The sequence below is a fragment of the Aegilops tauschii genome, chromosome 6 (genome assembly GCF_002575655.3).
Source record: "Aegilops tauschii subsp. strangulata cultivar AL8/78 chromosome 6, Aet v6.0, whole genome shotgun sequence".
NCBI classification, from domain to species: domain Eukaryota; kingdom Viridiplantae; phylum Streptophyta; class Magnoliopsida; order Poales; family Poaceae; genus Aegilops; species Aegilops tauschii.
Genome location: NC_053040.3, coordinates 339,730,518 through 339,739,219, shown reverse-complemented (window position 1 = coordinate 339,739,219; position 8,702 = coordinate 339,730,518). Strand labels below are relative to the sequence as shown.

General features: G+C 40.0%; 1 long non-coding RNA gene across 1 annotated transcript; it reads left to right on the top strand.

The window, feature by feature from the left end:
- Positions 1 to 7,761: 7,761 nt before the first annotated feature.
- On the top strand, positions 7,762 to 8,355 carry LOC120965858 (uncharacterized). Its single transcript, XR_005758856.3, has 2 exons — positions 7,762 to 7,921; positions 8,100 to 8,355. It is a non-coding gene; the product is annotated as an uncharacterized lncRNA (long non-coding RNA).
- Positions 8,356 to 8,702: the final 347 nt, after the last annotated feature.

Sequence of the window (8,702 nt, the reverse complement as noted above, 5' to 3'; positions counted from 1 at the left end):
TACTGTTCTCAAGCATTCTTTATTTTGTTAACTGTCTTATCTTCTCATACATGTTTCTATTCTGCAATGTCGTGCTCAGTTAACTATTTTGGTTCATTTGGTCTGCTGTCCATTGAACTGTTTGGTTCAGTTCTACAATTTGATTTTCATTTGCTGTGGGTACAATTTTGTATTGTTATGCATGTGGCACCAATCGAATTTGGCTGTACTCAATACATATTCTACTGATAGTACGGCAACTCTCAGTTAACCTGGTCAAGATCCTCCTTATGTGTGTTGCAGGGAAACAATGGGAGACACTGCGGTTTACCATCGAGGTTTGTTCAAGCAGGGTCCTTTGGCTAATAGCACATTATTGTGCAGTTGCAGGAATCATTCTAATATTTAGGTTTCTTACAACTTGGTCTTGCACATGTAGGTCCTGCTGTCAGAGGCTTAGACCCACTGTTCGAGCCATTTTGCATATGGGGAAATGAGATGTCCATGAATATCAGTCAAGTCAAGAAACTCAGAAAGATTGTGAGGATGAAGAAACTTGCGACGAATAACAGGAAGATCTTTGTTTGCACAATGAAGAAGACATCAGTCAACTATAGGATGGTACCAACTCTTTTACCTTGTTTTTACCCCTTTCGCCATTTCAAAATTTACAACAGCGATTTGTGGATAGCTTTGTTTTCAGTACTTTTCAAAGCAGTTCACCAATGATTACCTCTCAAACCACCTGCATGGTCAAGAGGCGAGGAAGGTATTCATTCAACACCCACGGTAGAATATTGAAGTCTTGCTGAAGAGGACGAAGGTTGGGCGGGCAATTATCCATAGCCACTGGTCTAAAGTTGCAAGGACATTCAACATCACTGAAGGCTCAATATTTGCCTTCCGCTTCTATAGTTTCCCAGATGAGATTCATCTGTCTATTTACCGTGTATGATGCTACTTTCCAAAGGTTTTTGATGCTGCATGTGAAACTTGGTGCTGTTGTGTAATGGCGTAACTTAGTGCCGAAGCTATCTGATGTAATCCGATTATGAAATCCAGGTTGCTTTTATACGGATATGAAATATCTGGCATGTTTTATAAGAAATATCAGTTTGATTAGTACATGGATTATCAATAATAGGCTAATTACCCTGCTTATTGGGATTTTCTATTGCAAACGGTTACTCAGACAGCACCGTGGGCGATGAACTCAAACAACCCGCACTGTTTCTAGAAAGTAGGCGCGTTCGATCAACTAACAATCACACATGGCTTCCGGCAGCGAACTGTTTGCGTTAGGCCACCTTGCACAAACGTTTCCACACAAAGAACTGTGTGGGATGTACATACCTATGGAAATGATATTCCGGGATTCACCGTGTGGGATGTACATACCTACGAAAATGATTGCTGGGATTCACCGTGTGGGATGTACATACCTACGAAAATGATTTCTGGGATTCCCCGTGTGGGATGTACATACCTACGGAAATGATTTCTGGGATTCATTGTGTGGGATGTACATACCTACGGAAATGATTGGGTTTCCATGCCTCGCCCGATCGCACACGGCCCCAGCCTGGGTCCCAGGAGGGCCTATCCCCGATGATTTCTGGGTCGTGTGGGAAGGACGCCCCTATCGCCCACACTCACTTGGCGATGGTTCCAAATGCCGTGGCGGAAAGGGTTTTAAACCGTTTGTTTAGGATGTCGCTGTACCAGTGATACTACTAACTATTCGGCCAGTTACTCTCAACCATCATATGCTACACCTCATGTCAGTAATTTTTCAGCACCGTATGCAACTGTAGATTTTCATAATTCGGCCCTGCATCTTCATGGTCATAGCCGAATAAGTGAAAATTTTACAGGAACACATGTGCCGTTATCAAATACTGTAGGATATAATGCATACTCTACACAATTCGAGAATTTCGGCAACACTCACGAATCATTGCCGAAAGAATCTGAAAGTATTGCGGAGCTATCCCTTCGAGAAGCGGTTGTGGCTGCATTAAAAAAGAGCTTGGCACAAAATAAAAGGATTAGTGCTCTTTGCCTTGAACATTGTGAAAAGGGGTTGTTTCCTGATTATGCTGCAATAAAGGCCAGAGTTTTGCAAGAAGATGAAACTTCATCAATTGATAGTATTGGAGAGAGAGCATATGGTTATACAGCAGTGCATACACCTCCACCTAGCACAGCAGCATATTATAAACCCCCTACACAATTGCAAAATTTTGGCAACACAAACACTTCATTGCCGAAAGTTACTAAAAGAATTGGGGGGCAAACTAATCTAGAGCGGGCTGAAATTGAGAGGGGAGTTAAAGCTTTGGGCGGTAGGGTGCAAGTACTTCACCAAGAGAGAATTGATAGGGAATTAGCTCAAAGAAAAGAAGCCTTGCCAATTGATATAACTGGTAAAAAGAATGATGATTTGGAAACTAAAAGTGCTTCGGTTGAAAAAGCCGAATCAAGTAGTATATATTCCGAATCCAACAAATCCAAAGAGGCAAACATTGTTGAGAAAGGGCATGGAAAGTATCACAAGACAGTCATACTTGATTTTTCTGAAGTTAATGGAACCTACTTCCTGCCCTATGAGTTTCGTCCCATAGAAATTAACGAGCTGCAAGAACAAGAACTAGTAGCCGAAGAAATTTTGATGGACAAAGATCTTCAAACTAATGATGCACGAAATCAAGACAAATATGATGACTTGGTGTTGTGGAGCTTTCCGAAGGCGGAGCAAGATATTCTTCAAGTGACACCACCATCATGCTCTCCCAACATATTTGAAGAGGTATGTCTAGCAATTAATTTACCTATTTTCGTATTTGGTCATGAATTAGTTGTTCATGCATATATTAGAAAAATCTTCATAGGAAATATTGAGAGACCAATGAAGAAGGGTACTTTATTTGTTAGCAATCAGATTGTCACAAAGCATATCAGTCAAGATGTTGCACCATTCAAAAAGGCCGATAGCGAAGAATTATTGCAGCCAAGGCTTTCCCTATTGCTTTATCTAAAGCTCATATCTAATTGGGTTGCTTTGCTTATTTCTTACTTGGCTTACACTTGGTCTCAATTGAGACATGTATGTTCTAACTATTTTCGTTTCATAAATTTAAAGCCAAGGTTAAAATCTTCTGAGCAAACCGTTGCCAGTATAGTTTCTTATCCAAAGATATCGGAGATAAAGTGCAAAACACAACGCATAGACGAATGGGGTGATGCAAAATCTGAACCATTCGTTTGCTTAACTCGAAAGCCGTTCTCACAACAAGATCAGCTAGAGAATAAAAAGTTTACCTTCAATTCAGGCATGCGTGATCAAATATTTGATTTGTTGTTGACAAATAATTATATTAGAATTCTTGATCACCATGTTGAGCCATCTGTCCAGGGACGAATGTATTGTAAGTTGCATGAGTCGTCCAAGCATTATTTTGAGGATTGCAACATGTTTCGTCAAATAGTTAAATCGGACATTAATAAAGGACGATTGAAATTTGTTGAGACACCAAGAGATGACCAGTCTATTCCGATTGGTCCCGATGGCAGAAAGTTTTTGCATCGGCTGCTTCAAGCCGATTCGTCTAAAGAGAAGGTAAAAACTGCAGGTGATGGGATTAAGCTTTCAAGTAAAGAAGTTGTTGAAGATCATAATGAACATAATCTTGAGGGCGAGAATTCCATCGAAGCTACAATGGAGATGCCAAGGACTGGGGGGCAGCAAGCAAATCCAATGATCGATGAAAGCAAACCAAAATAAAACAAAGGCCGAAATAAGCGCAAGTGTTAGAGATCAAAAATCACCTTCGCTGAACTATTGGATAAATATCAAAAGAAGAGTGAAGATAAGAATGCTTATCGGCCAAATCATGCAAAGAAACCAAGATCACCCCCAAGGCGCAAATATGAGGAATGGTATTGGCAAAGTGAGAATTTTAATGCAACATATTCATATCCTTATTTTGGGCCACCGATGCCAATGTCGTGGATGCCTCCCTATGCTCATATAGATCCATATCCATCATGGGATAGGTATGATACAAGGGCACATTCTCCATCTTATTTTAGACCATCTCACCAATATTATGCAGCTCGGGAAGATCAACATTTGAACAATCACATGTTAAAGATCGTTTCAATCATAAGGAATCGGTCTAGAGCTCAAGGAAGAAGGAAGAGGTGGTCAAGCAAGTTTACCGTGTTAAAAGAGATGGTCGTAAAAGTGCAACTTCAGATTTGATATCAAATGAAAAAGAGCCAATTAAAGTGTTGACATTGGCTACTAAAGGCAATGAGACAAAGCAGCCAATTATTGAGAGTCAAAGTGCCAAATCTGAAGAAAAGAAGTTGAGAGTGCACAAGGTAAAACAAGAATTGCCATTGATTCAAACAAATCGTAGCCGGGGTGCCCACTTGGCTTATCATATTGGCAAAACAAGAAATTACAAAAATTAGTGCACAAGAACTTGAAGAAAGGAACATGGCATGGGTTTCCAAAGGAAGTGCTCAAAATAAGAATTATGTGCAAGCTTCCATTACAAGAAGTGTGGCAAAGGTGAAGAAGGAAAAGAGTGAAAACTATGAAGGACCAAGCCGAAGGTTTCAGCATCTTTGGTCTACACATTATCCATATTCTTCAACTATGCCATTATGCCTATGCCATGGAATTCGTCATCAGGTATGATTGGTAACCCTCAATGGGCTTATTTTAATCCATGGATGCAATATAATTTCTTACATCATGAAAGGGTATTGCCAAGTCACTATATGTTTGATTAGCTACAAGTTTGTTGTTGATCCAAAGGGCCGAAATACTTGATTTGTCATTTCATTTGTTTGTTTCGGCTATATGTGCTTTGAACAAAGTTTACATGGTAATGGCCGATATTTATCTATCGTCCTAAGAGTATATCAATACATGGCCGGTGTAGTATTCTAACATCGTCCTTAGTTCGATTGGAGAGCGAGACAAGGTACGTGCTCATGGAAATTTATATTTATATTTGAATGGAGTTGAGACATCATGACCGATGTCATTGTATACATGCTGCATAGACCAATTCATAGTTGCAGAATTGGCTAATGAGCTTATACTTTGTTTGGATGATTTGGCTTATGCATCTTTGAGATATATAAGAGGCCAAATCATAGCTGATTTTATTACTCAACATCAGATTAATGAGATGCATAATATTGATATTAGCCTTGTCTCTCTAGTACTATGGAGATTATGTTTTGATGGTTCAATTCGTAGCAATGGCCAAAATGTTGGTGTTGTTTATAGATCTCCTTATGGTACTATTTTGTAGCCTCATGCCTCTTAGAATATTTTATGCATGATTAATCAAAGCCGAATATGCATTGTTATTCGGATTGAATCTTTTATTTGCAATAGGTTCTATACATATTGAGGCTTTCGGTGATTCGTTATGAGTAGTGCATCAAATATCCAAGGGTTATCAATGTTTCGACGAATCACTTATATTTTATCTTGGGGTATGTCTAGATGCAAAATTTACCTTGGTTTGCATTTCTCTCAAAAGCCGATGCTTAGTCTCGTCAACATAGGTAAGGCCGAGCCGAACTCCATAGCTTCGGCCACTTATGAAATTTTTGTGCAGGCGAAAGTAAGGGTTGGAGAAAGTTTATTTTTAATTATTTACAAATCCTAGCAAAAGGGTGAACAATATGGTTCGGAGGATGACCTTGAGATACATATCTATGGGACTTTATCATCGGATTGTTAATGAAGTTGAGAAGGTTTCACCCAAGTTTCCATCAAGGATTCAAAAAAAATGATGGCCGTTATATAATTATCGCCCTAAGCATATAAATGGCCGATGGAGTGTTGACATTGTCCCTAGAACAAACATGGTACAAGTTATTTTTCAGCACGCTAGCTTTGCCGAAAAACAGGGGGCATGTGTTGACGCTCAAAAGTGGCACGCTTATAAAGAGTAGCTTGAAGCTATGTCAAGATTAGTTCAAACTTATTATGGAAAGTCACCATGATATGGCTCTCTTCGAGAAGATCCAGATGGATATGAAGATGGTCTAAAACGGAGCTCGGATGCAAAAGTTATGACAAGTTCATAGATGCTCATGTTGACACCAGATTAAATAATGGCTTGAAACCCTATTAAGGTGGCTTAAAATGGAAAAAGTTTCAACATGAAAGTTGTGCGTCTCGTCGAAGCGGTTCAAAATGAAAAAAACGTCTCAATCGGAGTTCGTATGCAAAAGTTAGAGCCGAAAATGTGCGGTTGCATCAGGATGGCCGGACAGTCCGGGAACGATTATCCGGGTTTTGGATTTCTCCGAGGATGGCCGGACACTCCGGGGATGTTTGTCCAGGTTTTGGATTTTTCTGCCGCAAGTTGCAAACCGAACCGTTTTGGAAAGTTGGATTCTGAGTTGGATCCAAACTAGGGCTTTTAACGTGAATTCTAACCTTTCCTTACCCGGGAAGTCCATCTGCCTCTTATATACCTAAGGGGTGACGGCCGATTGAACAACTACACACAAGCGATCAAATCATCTACCACTTTTTATCTTTTATCATTTCTCCTTAACCCTAGTTCTTCTTCTTCCTCGTTCTTCGTCTGTTCTTCTTGTTGCAGGGCGGCGAACCTCGAGGCCCTAGGGGCGATCAGATTGACCTAGGGCAGCCCATAGCCGCCGCGCGCCCTGATGGGGTCCCTCCCGGGCGCGTGGGGTTTCGGGTCTGCAAAAGCGCCCGCCGGATTGTCTTGCGTACCGCGCTTCCGACTGGGTCTCCTTTGACGTGAGCTGCGGTGCATCACCCCGTCATCGAGGGTACACTTTGACATGTTCGTGTGTGAACAGGTGCCTTGGGATATCTTGGTGCACTTTATTTACCGTTACTATTACTTGCTCATTACAAATTATCATGCTATCAAACTACCTGTTACCGACATTTCAGCGCTTGGAGAAAATACCTTGCTGAAAACCACTTGTCATTTCCTTCTGCTCCTCGTTGGATTCGACACTCTTACTTACCGAAAGGACTACGATTGGTCCACTATACTTGTGGCTCATCAGCAGTATTTATGCAACAGTTTTTGGACAAAGCTCATATGGATGAATTGACCCCGGCCCAACACTATAGCTCTGCCCCTAGCGCTAGATAGCCAGTGGCGTGAGTTTTGTGCTAATCAGATGGCGCAGATTGCACCCGCGAGTGAGGATGACCACAGGAGGCGGGTACTCTAATGGCCTTTTATAGCAGTTACTGCCATTAATTTCAACAACAAAAAATTATTCTTTACAAATGCATTTTTATATGTTAACTATCGAGTTGTAAGAAATGATGGGCTATTAATAGGTAATATTCCCCCTTGTGCGATGGATCAAAAACAAAATAGCTTGTTCGATATTAGGTGGTGATGATCTGAACATCTTAGAAAGTCAATCTGCCTTTGTGCAACAACTTTAATAGGTAGAATGTAAATGGGTACATTATTATACTCAATAATGTTTTTGGTTCATATCCTCTATTAAAATGGATTTAATGCTTATAAAGCCACACCTTCTACATAGAACATCAAAATTGTATTGTGCATGGAGATGTTAAATATCTATATTATTATACGCCATAAATGTGTTGGTTTATATCCTCCTTGGGAGCGGATTTCTCGCAGATATAGCCACATCTTTCAGATAGAACATCAAAAATTCCAACATGCATATCTTCTAGATAGCATCACACAATCTTATATTTGACTATTTTTAGGTATCATGTTTCCTTGTTATAAGATATGGCGTAGCCTATTTTGATGTGCATATATTCCACTCGTGTACTTGCTTTTGTGATTTTTCATTCCTGAAGAAATGGGCGACATCAAGGTGCCAAGCCTGTTATTCCTTCCACTTCTCATGCCACTTCTTTTAGTTCCTTGTAAGTATTATCTGAAAACTTCACATGAAGAACAAGGCATTTCCTAAATGTGTTCTAAAAGAATTTCCCACTAAGTAGTGGAATTCCTACTCCATGCAAACTAATTTTATCTTCTTTTTGGATGGAACTTCATAGGATCTCAGTCTTTTGTAAAGCGTTTTCTATGGTTGTTTTGTAGGCTCAGAAGCCAAGACCTGTGAGGTAGCTAGCAGGATCTATACGACAATAGCATGTAGGATGGATCCATGTGCTAAAGCTTGCCACAAGGAGGGCTTTACCAAGGGGTTATCTTACATATACCCACCATTTACAATCATTTGTATCTACCAAAAAGAGTGTTAAACAAAGAAAAAGTTGCAATTCGCATAGGATGTGTGATGTAACAAATAATAAGGTTGGGTATTATGATGAATTGATAATGAGCAATGATAGAAGTTGAGTCCATAGCAAATATTCCTTACTTAGTATTAAAGTATAGCTAGGAATTCTCACATGGAAATACGACAAAAGCAATCTAATCATGATCCGCAACACCAGCGTCAACATCTTCACCATATGCGTCAATATGAATTTTCCCTATCAATGTCCTTGAACGTTGGCTTCTTTTTTATCAGATCATCTACTTGAACACGCCGACAAACAATCTTTTCTCCAAGCTCATAGGTGTGTTTGCCCTCTAACATATCATAAACAACTATGGCACGCACTACATTAGTAGCAGTGTAAGAATCATCTGGTTGTGCAACTTCGCTAAATGAGTTACTCTCCTCGAACTATTGTA